Raw genomic sequence first — 15,623 nt, 5'->3', positions numbered from 1 at the left:
TCAAAACTTGTTGAACATTGTTAATTTTCATGGTTTGCTATGTAAAATGTTTATAAAAATCATCTTTAAAATTGAGAACTTTTTGACGGCGCATTTTGAAACATTTCGAGTGAAATCTTTCCCATACAAAGTAGAGTGTCCGGAATTTGAAGCTGTCCGGGATTCGAATCAAAACGAGGTTTTACACAAGTATTGTACAGGGTGAGACCACTAAGTTGTTAAAAGGAGGACAAGGACGGTTCGCTGTTGGACGCTACTGCCCTGATTGATCACGGTGGAGAGGCACATGCATTTTATGAGAAACCGTCTTCGCCAATGAACCTCTATTTTTTTCAGTCGTTTTGTCCATTGATCTACAGCGACTGATATGGCTTTAATATTCCTAAGGCTAGATAGCGTTTGCAATTATAATTCAAGCTCCAGGTCTTGTTTCATCTATAACTTCAGTTCCCAGGCTAAAGAGTTTAATTTTTGAAGGTGGATGCGAGTAACTGACACTGAAGAAGACTGCAAGTGGTAGTCGAAATGAACGTATCTGTCCACAAATAGGCAATCGAAGCGGCTCAAAGCGTTCGATATATAAATAATGTATTGCGGCTTATTTTAAATCCACATCCAGCGGCGGCGGTAACTCGCAGATAATATGCGCGCAATTCAAACGCAACGTCAAATTCCAAGTAGGCTTGGATTGTTCCGTTCTTCAAAGTTGCCAAATCTGAAACATTTATGATTTTTATCACCACTGCGACAGTATATCGAGATTTCCAGATAAACGCATTCCGTGGATTTCTCTTGCAGAGCACAATAAATTTATTTCGAACACTGCGAAGAAGGTCAATGGGAAGGTAGGGGGACATGGGGCAAGAAGGACACCCGGGGCAATAGTGCCACCCCTAATTTCACGTAGTTCAAATCAATTTTTTGATATTTAACGCAGGATAAGTATAAATTGAGTACTAATTGAGGGTTGTGCAAATATTACAGTTAAAAATGTTTACTACAAAAAATTAGAAAAATGTCTTTAACTCACTAACGCAAAATATGCGAAATATTATAAGAATGTAAGACTGGAAAACAAGGTTTGACTCCCAATAAATACAAAACATATTGATTTTTCCGCACATGATTTTCAATTGTTTAATATAGATGTGAGGAATTTTTTTCGAAAAAGTCCTTCTGACATTAAAATTTACATATATAATAACAGTATGTCTTATGGGGCAAGAGGGACACCGCAATTTTCACATATAAAATCGAATGAGCTTTTATTTTTCTTGTTTAATATTGCATTCAATCGATGTTTCCTACTAAATTAAATCAAAATAATCCACCTTGGACATTCAAAATGTTTTCTGAAACTTTTTACTATTATTGTTACAGTCAAATAAGATGAAAACTAAATTATTTTCGTAAAATTACTTTTTAACTGTTAGTCAACTTTTATCCCTCAGTTTTTATCTTTACTTACTCTACAATTTATCGTTTTGGCGGGGAAATAATAATATACAAAGTTTGTGGCATTTTGCTCTAGTGGTCTTCTTGCCCCATACGAGTGGCACTCTTGCCCCATGCCTCGTTTAAAAACCTCATAAGGGACATTTTCAAAAATCTCAAATCATCATGTGTTTCTTATAATTCTGAAATCTATCGATAACATCATTTAGAACAAGAGGTGAGCTTGCCCCTACACTGGAATAATCATCAAAAATTCTGCTAATCAACCATGATTTGAACCCATATATCTTAAGGTGTCCTTCTTGCCCCCAGCCCCCCTATTGGTTTTATACAACGAATGTTGCTTATGAAGGATTATGACGAAGTGATGTGTGCCGCTTCGAAGGGGGCAATTGGTATGCTTGTTTTTGAGACTGTGCGTATTTGAGGTGCTGATAGATGTCCGTCGAGAAACAAGTGTAATAATTAAAAGTCACAGTTCTGAAAACTTACAAAATTATGCAGTATGAGCTTAAGATAGGAAAAACGATCTCCTGTAAAGACAGAGATGTGACACAGAACAAAAAATATGGCGTGTATTCAAATTAGATGACAGTGGGGATACGACTGAAAATAAAAAGCCAAATGACCAATGATTGAATCTTGAGGTTCACACAAATTTGATTCATTCGTAAATATGTTTTACGATAGGAAAAATGTATTGATCGAAAATCTATAGTTTTGTGCATAACTAATATAAGAAATAGAATGATTCGAACACAAGAGATGAAAGATCCTAGAAAAAAAACACACACACAGACACATGAAATGATGGATTGGATTTTGAGCTAAATAGAATAATTAAAATAATGATGGCAATGAGGTCCATGAGCTCAATCGAATTATGTAAACTGATGTTGTAAGCATAATCAATGAAATCTTGTGCTGGAGTCACCGAGAGAACACAAAACTGATTGTTGTGTTGGACTGTGATTAAATTCCCTGAGCGCGCAGAGTAAGTGCTGTGATCAGATTCACTGGTAGTGCATAAATGCAATGTGATAACTCACTGAAACACAAAAAAAGCGATTGAAATCGATGGACATCAGGAATAGTTGTGATTAAATTGACTGAGAGCGCTAATAAAGCGCTGTGATTAAATTCACTGAGAGTGCAAAGGAAGCGCTGTGATTAAATTCACTGAGAATGCCAGAATTCACTGAGATCGGAAACAGTGATTGAATTCACTAGACATCAAAAGCAGTTGTGACTTGATTCACTGAGAGTGAAAAAATGCACGGTGATTAAATTCACTTTAAAAAAACAGGAATTGAATTGACTGGACACCAGAATCAGTTGTAACTGAATTTAACAAGAAAACAGCCTAAGTAACAACCAAACGTTTAACGCTCCAAATGCATTGCGGTAGGTGATATGGTTCGGTGATGGTACTATGTGCCCAGTTTGGCGATATATAAGACTCTGTGTGCTTGTTGGTTACCTGACAATGATTAAATTTCTGGAAAAAATAAAATGAATTTATGTTGAACCGGCAATCCTTTAATCTATGGAGACATTGTAGCACTGTTTGGCAAGGCATAAGTAGATGTTATTTATTAAGAACACGTTGCAGGTAATGTAACTTATATAGCCATGGTAAAATTTAATTCACAAGTAAAAAAAAAGGAACCTGTGATTGAATTCATCAAAAGAGCACGAGAAACTCTGTTATAATATTTATGAGGATTGTAATAAAATGTTAATCAATTCCTTACACGCGCATTAAACAGTTAAGGTCTATGGAGCATTTGAAAAAAGTTCAGTCCGATAAAAAAATGATCACAAACAGTTTAAAATGCTTCATTTGTTATAATAAATTTTATTGATAGTATGAGAAACACTTTTTAATTATTGTAGATTTACAGAAAGCAATACGGAAAAGAAAAAACACCGGAAGCAAGAAGGCCCAATTTCTGTACAAATAATAATAACACAATCCATTTGACGAGGTTATTCAACGCATATTTGAATAGTGAAAAAAATTGGCAATTAAATGGGAAAAAATACATAGATAGTTATCGTGTTTTATAAAGCATATTTTGCTGTCTGACAAGACACTTTGATTTAATTTATTACTGAATTTTCTTCTGTTAAAACAATCGGTTAAACAATACTTGTTAGATTTAATAAAATCAACGAGTTATAAACATTACAGGCGCAATGAAAGCTTTACGGAACAGCCTGAACCTGAAGTTTTCGGAGAAATTGTAAAATATTTATATTCATTAAAATATTTTGCGTACAGCTAAAAAAAACAATTATAAAAAAAATTGCTGCGATAACACGTGGCGTTTGCACTGCTGGTAAGCTATGACCATCTTGGTGTTCAAAACAATACAATAGGTGTGGTAGCGATCAACGCGTAGCTCTTCAGCAAGACCAAACTGAGAGTATTCGAATTCCGCCGGTCGAGGTTCTTTTCGGAGAGGTAACTTTTTTTTCGATTCTCATGAGAATAGAGTATCTGCGTACCTGTCACAAGATATACCCATGCAATATGATCAATTGAAAAAAGCTCTGAGTAAATAACATAGAAAGTACGCATAAGAACACTAAACTAAGTACCACGCTCTGTCCCAGTAAGGACATAAGCCCAGAATTAGAAAGAAGGTTTGAAATGAATGTTGGAAGGAATTGTATGTATTTTACGAAGACTGACAAACGTTACATTTCTCTATACTCTTAAAAATAATGAAAATACCTGTGGACGTAATTCACGTTATGACTGAATGGCGCATGATGTAAGTGATGGAACGACATAAAAACGTGTTTTTGAAGATGTATTGAACAAAAAAATGTAATTTTACATGACAAAGGACACGAAAACGATAGCACAGTGATCGACATTCACCAAATCAGACACTTACGTATTTCAAATTTAACACAAATTTACGTCATTTGGTTCGCTTCTTTTATGTGCATCCAAAAGACGTAAAATCACATGATTTTTTGGGAGTGTGTAGGTATGTGTGAATTAGGATCGCTCTCGATTCCCGACGGCAGTACGACTTGATAAATCTCATGGGCAGCCGAAATAATCCACCAATCAATCATATAAACAACGACTGGTTGCTCATTGTAATCTCCTGCTTATGATCAGATCTTTAATTGGAGTTAGGAAAAAAAATATGTTGTTAATATACCTTAAATCATAGCAAATAAACATCTATCCAGAGTTAGTAACTCTAGACAAACCAGGTTCCAGGGTGCTTATTTTGACAATTGTATGACAGGTTGGACATCGTCCTGTAGAACAAATATGTACTGAAACTCTAATATAATAATTTGTACTAAATCGTTGGTTGGCTATAACTAATTTGTGTAATGTCTTAGAGTTAACATTATCTTGTAATTCAAACAAATTAAGCCAATGGACAAATTAAGATTAAAGAAAAGGGGATGTGGTGATAAGCGCTCTACTCATTCACAGTCATATACATTATACCCTTCATACAGTACACACTGAATAGTGCCATACCTAGCACATGCTCTGTACAGCAGCATTCAGTCGGGTATACACGCTCGATCTATGAACACGCGGTTACCACAGGCTCCAATAGTGTAAACTAGGTCAAATCGCGAAGAAAAATTGTAGTTTACCAAACATGTTGCAGAATGATGATTTTTACAGCACGAGTCGTAAATTTATCCGACGAGGCTTGCCGAGTAGGATAACTACGACGAGTGCTGTAAAAATCGAGTTCTGCAACGAGTTACGTACAATATTCATTGCAATTTCGTAAAAGATCGCTTGAGGGTATCAGAAATTTTATCTAAATGCATTCACCATTATTTTACAATTTCTGAAAAACTGTTGTGTAATGATTCATTACGCAGCTCAAAACAGTTACTTAATGAGAAAGTGTTGCGTAATGAATCATTACAGCACTGGTTTTAGTTTCGTAATGACTTCAGTGCAGGTAAGTAGGCTATTTTATGACAGATAAGCGTAATAAAGAACAGCCTATTACGATGAGAAATTACAAAAAAAATTTACATTACTCACAGGACCTGGTAATCATTGAACAATTTTGTTCATTTCACTTTAACAATAGTTATGTAAATAATGTATATAATCTAAAAGCAGTCAAATTTTATTACCCGTCCATGTGACATGAGAATATTTTTAGTAAGCAATTTTCAGAACTCTATTCAGTGCTGCATGTGTAAACGGTGCCATGGTACCGAAGATAAATGCATACTTTATGGAGGTTCTTCTCATCAGGGCTGGGAATGGTAATAGTAGTAGGCTTGAATTTCGCGAAAATCACGTGCCTTCTCTCACCACAGTTGTTTGAAATCGTGAATCTCATCAAGTAGCCTATGTTGGGTACATGCATTTTTGCAATTTCTCATCGTAATAGGCTGTTCTTTATCACGCCTATCATCATTCTACAACTTGTTCTGTAAACTACTATTTCTAAATCAGTATTGTCATGGAAGGCTATAAATTCGAGAAGTGCAGCGGAAAATAGAACATTTTTCTACAGTAGTTTTGGGTTGCCCTTAGCAACGAGTGTTTTGCTACAGTCAACTCTCCCTTACTCGATATTGAAAGGACCATCAAGTTAGGGAGGTTTCGAGTTATAGAACACACAACCAGTGTAACTGCGATCCAAGGGACCATCGAGGTAGCCATGAAAACCAACTCTCTTACTCGATATCGAGATACAGAATATCGAGTAAGAGAGAGTTAACTGTATTTTCAATGCATTTGGTCTACAGCAACGATATATGCGTGAATTTCACTGGCTTCGTTGACTGTGATTTGCTACGCTTGCCTACTGTAGTGTGAATCTCAGAACTTTTCCCAACTCTGCTTCTCACACTAAAGATTTCTGACATATGACAGGAAATTCCGTCTTGTACCAGGAAGGGCTCGTACATTGGCGTAGGAACAAAGGGAGCCAGGAGGCAACAAAATCGACCATATATATATATATTTTTTTAAACGCCAATTTTTTGCTTATGCTCCTAAAAAACTGTTTTCCAAGCCATCTTATTATGTTTTAAATTATAAAGAAATTCCAAAAAATAATTGTCTAATTTCTAACAGATTTGAAGCTACTTTTTTAAATTCTATGAAGAATTTTTGTATTGCCCGGTTCCTCGAGGAATATCGAAGGGTGGCTTCCGAACTTTTGTACAAAACTCTTGAAAATAAGTCAAATACCGTAAACTGGGGGGAATTTGATCACTTTTGAGCGATTCTGTGCTATAATTCCTAGTGGGATGCATGTATTATCATCCAAATATTTTTTAAACCTGTACTGGTTGAATGTTTAACGATATATATAAATATATACGATTATATAAATGAAATGTTGACGAATTATTATCGTAATAACAAAAACAATTTTTGGAGATCAAAAAGTGGTGTTTTTGATTCCGGGGTGAAGTTGATCAATTACTGCGATAGGTTTCCTAAAATAAAGAAGTATGCTATTAACTAAATTTGGGGTCTCTGAATCTGAATCAAGACTTAAAAATCTCACAACTAATTGATAAATCGGGTAATTTTTTAATTGAAAGTTGTGAATTACAGATTACACCACATTAAACGCCTAAAGGTAGGCAATTTTCTTTGAAATTAGCAACCCTCTTGCAAAATGATCATTTTTTCTCTAAAAAAAGAATTTGTATCCTCAATACAAATTCGAAACTGGGTACACAAAACATATCTGGAATGTATGAAACAGTTTATTAAAACTGTAGCTTTGTATAGTCGTGAAAAAAGTCGATTGTTTGGAGAAGAACCCTTCAACAGTTCATGAAACATTTCTCAAAAAATCTGTTTTTCCATGAAATAATTACCTTGAATGCCAAACCGAATTTATGAAAATCAAGAGTAGCTATCAGGTAATGCCACAACTCAGAAATTGTGATAATTGAAATCGTGTCATTATAACTATTATAACAGTCTATACATGTGGGTACGGGAATGATCAACTTCTCCCCGCTGATCAACTACACCCCGAATTACGGTACTGTGAGAATTGATCATACTTTCAACGTAAATTCCTTCTGAAGGACAACCATATTTGAAGGTTAAAAATAACCATAGAAGACTATTTTTTATCCACAAATAGATCCCGAAATATGTTCCTACGTTCAACTAAAAAATACTTAACCTTTCAAAAGCCCAAAGTTTTTCCATCTCCTCAAAAAATAATGCATTCTTTCAAATCTTTCTCTAAGTTATTTCGCTAAAAATGTATTAGAAATTTATCAATAGATTTAGTTTGTCAAAAATTTCATTATAGATTCTTTTATGAAATTTAACTAAAATCCTCCAGAAATATATCCAAAATGAATGTAAAATTGCGTCAGAAATTCCACTGCAAATCCTCAAATAACACAAGAATAATCTGCGAAAAGTGTATTTGAAATGTCTCTTGCCTTCAAATCTTCAGAAGAAATTTGTCGAAAACCCCAGGAACACTTTTAATTAAATTAGCATAGCGTTAAAGGAATCTGCTGATTTAGCAAACAAAGAATTTTCAAAGTAATGCAAAAATTTCGTCCAACATTCAAATACAGTTAAATCTTACCTTACGAAATTTTCCATAAGTTTCTACCACAATTATTGAAAAAAGTCCCTCCAAAAAAGTGTGTTTGGGATTTCTGCAAATGGGAAAAAATGGTTTTTGCAACAATCTGCTCGCACAGTATCGTGAAACTTCGGAGTTCATGCAAAACAGTCTCTGAGATGTTAGATACAAATATCTACAGTGGTCTTTTTTAAAAAACGATGAAAATAGAACATTTTTTTGTAGTAAATCTTATTACAGCCACTTAAGCTTTTTTGTCAAATATGTCGTTAAAAAGTTGCAGATATTCTACGGTCAATTCTTGAATTTAACTGCTTTTTTTCAATTTTTCGAATTCGATTTAAGCGGAAATCATCTTACTTTTTCAATCCAAAACTAATTTTTATATGTGTTACTCTAGAAATATAAATAAGATATGAATATAGAGTGACTTGTGGGTTAATTTGTAAAGAAATACCCTAAAAAAGATATTGATGTATCCCTGGAGAAAAATTTATGGAGTAATTTCTGGAACCTAGAATAATTCCCGATGGAATTTCTGGAGACATTTTTTTACATCTAGTAAATCTGTTGAAAAAATTCAAACAAAAATTCCCAGAAAAATCACTATTGCGGTTTAAAGAAAAAAATCTTTGGAAAATACTTGGATGAATCTCTGGTGAAGTTTCCAGAAGAAACCTAGGACAGCATCCCAGAGAAAAGAGTATTATAATTCTCTTAGGAAATCCTTAAACAAATTATTCGTGAAATGTTTGAGTGTTGAGAAAGTGGACTCAAGTGGACATTTTCAACATTTTAATTTTGAAAGTGTTTTGAAGGAATGCTGGTAGCAACATCAATGATGTTCAGAGAAATCCAAAGAAAAACTTAGGAATTTTTCTGTGAAAAAACAGATTTTTCTACGGAGAACTTTTCTGAGGGGTAAAAAAATTGTAATCCATGACCACCGGTTGGTTTTTCTCCTGCTTTTATCAGCAGCATAAAAAATAGACAAAATATCACATAATCATTTTAATATTTTTTATTTCATATTTATGATAAGTAGATATTAATTTACGTTTGAGCTACATTACGACACGAGTAGTTCCGGACCATACAATCATGACATCATGATGTTGTCAATTTGCAGATTTACCGATTTCGCTAAACTAACAGATCGATTACCGAAAAATTTGTTAAATGTTTCACCGTTGTCGGTAACTCTGGCGAATCACAGACTCCTCTGTAAAAATGATGACAGATTCAAGTCAATTTACAGAAATTCAGTAGTTTTGTAAAAAAATGCTTGATTACCGAACCATCTGTAGTTTAGTGAATTACAGATCAAATTCGGTGATTTTATTTACCGAACTCTCACACTCTGTTTAAGTGTGTGTATATCATAATAATTTTAAATGAACGTTACGATTGCATCCTACTTATATTCATATTAGGTACAACTTCCCAAGCAACTCGAGACTAGCTACGTTAGCAAGTAATATAACGTCAAACACGGTCATCGACCATTCGAGCAAAAGCTTATAGTCAGAGAGGTTCAAAAAGCTTTGCTTATCTTTACGTCTACATAAAATCAGAGAGGGTTCAACATAGTTTCAACGATGAGTACCATTTTCTTAGCGTGTTGAAGAAGAGTAAAGAGAAACGGTCACGTTGCTCTTGTCAGAACAAATTTTCCATGATAACAAATGGTGAATGAAAACAGAGAGTCATACTCCCACACAGTGTGCTCTCTGTATGTCTATTTGCTCTCTCTTTATTCACACGGTAAATTGACAACACACATAATAATTCCCAATAATATCTTATTTTTATTTTGTGTTGTTAAAAGTTTTTTGCAAATTTCCCGCTTTAATTGCAGCTTACTCATAATAAAACTTTTATTAAAAATAGCACTTTGACATTTTGCTTTTCAATAGTTCACGGAGAAATTCTCTCTTTGACAAGGGATGGTACACAAATTATGTCACGCTAAATTTCAACTTTTTTGACCCCCCCCCCCTTTGTCACGTTTTTTGTATGAGTCCTCCGAAAATTTTGTAAGGCTTGTCACGCTTGGCTTGACCCCCTCCCCCCCCCCCCTTGGAGCGTGACGTAATTTGTGCATGATCCCCAAGAAGTGACATCGTTGTTTTCGACTTTTTCGAAGAAGGGGTAGAGAGCGATTTTTTGATGACGTCACGGTGCAATGGACAATACTGAGGGCGTTCCTATCTGACATTTCGGAAGGTACATAGGAAACATTTAACAGTTTTAGCGTTACGTAGTAAATAGATGGTGATGATTGAATCTCGCATAACTTGTGATCTCGCCCTAAAATCCATTGGTAACCGACAACTACACACTCAGTTACACATGGCTTTAAGGGCAAGATCACAGGATATGCGAGAAATTTATTCGCATTCAAAAATCTGCAAATTTAAAATCTGTAACAAACTAAACTTGGAAAAACATAGGAGAAGATATCTACCGTGATTGTTTTGTTTTATTTTTGTTTTATGCCTGTAGCGGTCATGGGACTCAAAGGTAAAGGGAGTCTATAGAAGCAAATGATGGAAATAAATAGGTGGAAAGGCGTCGCAAGAGAGTGACAAGATTGAAATTTAATTAGGTGGTGAAAATTAAGCAAGCCATTTTAAAGTCAGTAAGCATCGAAGCGTCCTGTATCCTACCTAGCTTCTCTACTGGAGAAGGGTTGGCTCAAAGCTTCGAACTTTGCTACCAACACAAGCAAAATACAGGAGGCTTCAATGTGCTCTCATGTGTCTTTTTGGATAGCTTTATTTAAATGCTATTCTACTTTAAGAATATGCTTCAAAATTTTGGTACCATGAATGAAATTTGAATGCACCTACACTCTTAGATTAAATTACTGGGGTCGGTAAAATTTTACTGGGTTTTGGAACTACCGAAAAAGTCAGTAAAATGAAAACTGTCGCCACGCGTAATTGGAAAGCAAATTTCACCATATTTTCTTTTTTTATCAATATATAATATAAAAAGAAATCTCTCTGCTAAATTTCAGTGAAAAATCTCTGTTTTTCGATTTATTACATTTTTTTTTAGTTTACTGACTTTTTCGGTAGTTCAAAAACCCAGTTATTTTTATCGAACAGATTGAGTGTGCACATAATTTTCAGCTGAAATGTAACAAAAATAAAAAAAAAACTTGAAACATTTGTTCAGGTTTTCAATGGTATCGAAGACGTCTCTGATGGTATCCCTTTTACCAATATGCTAAAAATGTGGAGCAAAATCATTGTTACTTGGTCACAGTTTTCAACTCAGATTTTGTGACTACACACTTATATTAAATTATTGGGGTCGGTAAAATTTTACTGGGTTTTGGAACTACCGAAAAAGTCAGTAAAATGAAAATTGTCGCCACGCGTAATTGAAAAGCAAATTTCACCATGTTTTATTTTTTTATCGATATATGATATAATAAGAAAACTCTCTACAAAATTTCAGTGAAAAATCTCTGTTTTTCGATTTCTGACATTAATTTTTAGTTTACTGACTTTTTCGGTAGTTCAAAAACCCAGTTATTTGTACCGAACAGATTGAGTGTGTATGATATAGTTAAACGACGCAATTGTAAGATAATTTGATCCTATTCGAACATTTAAGTTAAAATTTTCAGATCGATTTGTGCACAACAGCCTGTGGTGGTAAAATAAACACTGAACTTCAATCATTAAATGACAAGTAAATATGACCACCTGTTGCAAAATGGTCAAATTCTATGGTGAACTAGAGGTTAAATCACGAATAAAATAAATTTGGTTCACTAACTTTTAATCGCTTTTATTCAAAATGTGAGAGTCGCTTATGTTGTAACTTTTAAAAATGTATTATGACCCTTTTAAAAAATTGAACTAGATATTTTAAATTGATAATAACAATTGAAATATAGGTATATTTCTGGCAACATGGTAACGAAATTGAAAATCTTTGTCTTTGACGTGTGTTTTGTCACATTTAATTTGAGAACCTCTTGATCCATTGTTTTCAAATTTCCTTGAAGAGCGGAAGAAATATTTCATATAAAAATCTTCACTTACTCATCTTTACACTTTAAAATCGTGGTCAAATGCTGTCGTTGCTGTAACCCGGTTCTACTCAAACTAGAGATATGACAACACTAAACCGTAGTTGAGTCTAATAATTCAAAATTGGCTCAGTTCCCAAAATGGATTACCTGCTTTGCTCTTGTTCACAGTTGATCAGCAGAAATTTTCTCTTTTTATTTTGTATGGGGAAAGGCATCTAACTTCAAGTATCTTGTGAATGAAAGCTTTAATCGAAAAAATATTTGGTAGGCGTGATAGCCATCATCATCACCCACAACCGGTACCAAATATTTTTTCGAAAATAGTTCCCAATTTTGCCATACAAATATTTTTTGGGTAACCTTTTAGCGATTTTTCGTACATAGAAGAAGTAGACGGTTCGCGTAAATGAACGAACGTGTGAAAATTTACTACTGTCATTTCGTCTCGAAAAAATTGACTTTTTTCGGTATTTATACAGCAAAAAAAAGTTTATTTTATTTTCTTCAAAGTTTATTTGAAGCCCTCGGTGCAGAGCACAAGGGAAATAATACTAATGAAGGTATGGTGTAATTTTGCCGTCAAAGTGTTTGATTTCGGTAGAGTGCAAGTTGATAAGTGTTTCGTGGAGGTGAGAAAATCGTTCTGTTTCGGCTTCAGCAAGATGGCAGATGCGGGTCCACCATGTGATCTTTTCTTTGATACCAAGCGTTGATATTGAGCTGATCAAGAGCTTGATCTACGTAGAACGATGACTGCTAGTCAATGTCTACCGTATGGCTTAACCGCCCGGAGTGATTGTGACGGTTTTGTAAACAGTGTTACTAGGTGACGGATATTGGATCCTAAGACAAGACGTGACAGGTCAAAGTACAAAAAACCAATGGAAAGTATGAAATGAAACGTTTTGGCAAAGGCCTACTTTCACATCGTTGTGTTTGATTGCAACAGCGCACTTTGTTGCTAGTCCGGCCGTGTTGCTAGTTCGTAAATTACAGTTTTTATAAAAAGTTTGGAAATTTTTCATTGAATCTTTTTGTTTTAAATCAATTTATATTCGATGTTATGCTCAAAGCATGTGCCCCTACAATGCTAAAATAAATAAAAAATACCTAATTGAGATCAATATAATACAATTGGTGTCAATTATCTCTAAAAATATCGCTGATTTTGTATTTTAACATGAGTTTGGTTAAATACAGCATCCTCTATTGCATTGGATGAATGAATCGTGCGCAAAACAATCAAATTATGAGCCCTGATTTTTGAATTTGTTAACAAGATTTGCTTAAAAAGGATACTGGTAACACTGGCTTTTGTATCGTCAAGGTTATCGACTGAAAAACAACGGGGCAGTCTTAGTTGAGCTGTCACGTCCTGTCCTAGATTGGAGCCGGGATACGTGGAGTGGATAATGAACAGTTCTGCAAGTTGGTCTCACGTCTCACAAAAAAGCATGCTGAAAGTGGAAATCGGCCGAAACCGGATAAGAAGATTTGATTTGTTCCGATTATTGACTTTTATGTTTATTGTTTTGTTTTTTTTGTGTTCTCTTTTTTCAATCGGCGTTCGTTCCACGCGACAATACACGCATTAGCACGAAACGGATGGATTTTTTTTTATTTGTTTCGGATATCTCTTTGCCTGCTAGTTAGCACGTAATTTTTTATTTTCTTTTTTTTCTTTCGATGTGGTTACGCGAAATAGAAAGATCATGCTTTGAAAATAGGAAACAGATGGAACGTCTACCTCGGTCGTGTTTTAAACATTTTTTGTTCTGCGTTTTTTATAATTTTTTTTTTTTTGTTGATCCGATAACCCTGGAGGGACCAGTTTTGCTCTTTATTTGTTAATGAGCACATAATCTTACATAAATCATATTATCGATGATTGGGTTGTAGTTAAAACTTTCGCGAAACACTATTGAAAACATAAATAATTAAAAAAAATACCATCTTTTGATTGCCGGCATACAAAAGAATAAATTTCAAAACACATAAACAACAATAGCTTGTGTCGATCGCTAGCTTTTTAGGCGAATGACCTTTTACCCCTCCCAACCTCCACCTCCGTAGCACTTATGGGGGTGTCGCTGAGTCGGTGGCCTCTCGCTAAGTAAGTGCTACATCAACATTTCCTCCCCCTATTCCAAGTTACGGTAAAGATGGGAGTGGACGGGAATAGCGATATTCATACTTTTAGTTGTCTTGTGTAAGATTGAATCAAGGTTTACTCCCCAACCTTGGTTCTGAAAGCATTCTGGATGAGATTGTAGCAGAGTATAGAAACCAACAGTTTAGTTCTCAGTACTCATTAACAATGATTTATTATTCACCAATCCTCCTGTCACATCTCTCGGGCATGGCCTACTCTATCCCATGACACAACACTATACTACATCTCTCCTTTTCTCTATAATTTGAAAACAATAGCAAAACGTAATAGATAACAATGGGAACAAGCTAGCTTCAATAGTCCTCAGTGATATTTTCTTCATAATGTACAAAAATCCGTAATGAATTGTATTTGAAGATTTGTTGTTCGAATGACTGTTGATTTCCGCCAGAAACATCTTATTCTACCATCCTCATCTGTTTCCTTATATTTCCATCGTCTTTGATTACTAAGGCGTATCTCAACACGGTTTGTGTTCGTTTGATACCTAAATAAAAATATATTAAAATATGTTTTTAAATAATATTTAAGTGTGGGCTTCGTAGCCGTGCAGTTAGTGTCACCAGGCATTTAGCCGCATCGTGCTAAGGTGTGTGAGTTCGATTCCCGCTGCAGGGCGGAAAACTTTTCGTGAGGAATGTTCTCCGACTGTACCACTGGGCGTTGCATGCTAGTCCGTTGTCTAGTGTGGTGCTTCCTTCAAAGGGCAAAATGCCCACTGAAAGCATTAACGTGTAGGTGTCTTTAAAAAAAAAAAAAAAAAAAAAATTTCTCCGACTGTTCCACTGGGCGTTGCATGCTAGTCCGTTGTCTAGTGTGTTGCTTCCTTCAAAGGGCGAAATGCCCACTGGAAGCATTAACGTGTAGGTGTCTTTAAAAAAAAAAAAAAAAAAAAAAAAAAAAAAAAAAAAAAAAAAAAAAAAAAAAAAAAAAATTATCAATACCATACTTTGCTACATTCTGGCATCTCTTTTTTTATAACATTCAATAGTGAAACTTACTTTTTATATTCACCATCAATTTTACCAACCAAACGTTTCCTTCAATCGGGTTCTCTCTTGAGCGTTCGTCCATTATTCTTTCTTGATTGTTATGATATTCCTTTCAATTTAAGTTAAACATTTCAGGCTCCATTCAACTTCAGGAACTAAAGAAAAATAATTTAAAGATATAAATATGATGTTAAAAGACATAGCAGACTGAAACATTTTGTTTCTTTTGCATATCCCTTTACAATCGATGGACTGAAGATTTTCTTCCTACATCTCATAGTAGACTGGATTACCAAATGGACTGAGATGGATCTGGTCTTTCATATCCGTCAGGATTTGAACCAATAATCTTTTGATTGAGA

This window comes from Aedes aegypti, chromosome 2 (genome assembly GCF_002204515.2).
Source record: "Aedes aegypti strain LVP_AGWG chromosome 2, AaegL5.0 Primary Assembly, whole genome shotgun sequence".
Taxonomy (NCBI): Eukaryota; Metazoa; Arthropoda; class Insecta; order Diptera; family Culicidae; genus Aedes; species Aedes aegypti.
This window is presented reverse-complemented; position numbering follows the sequence as displayed.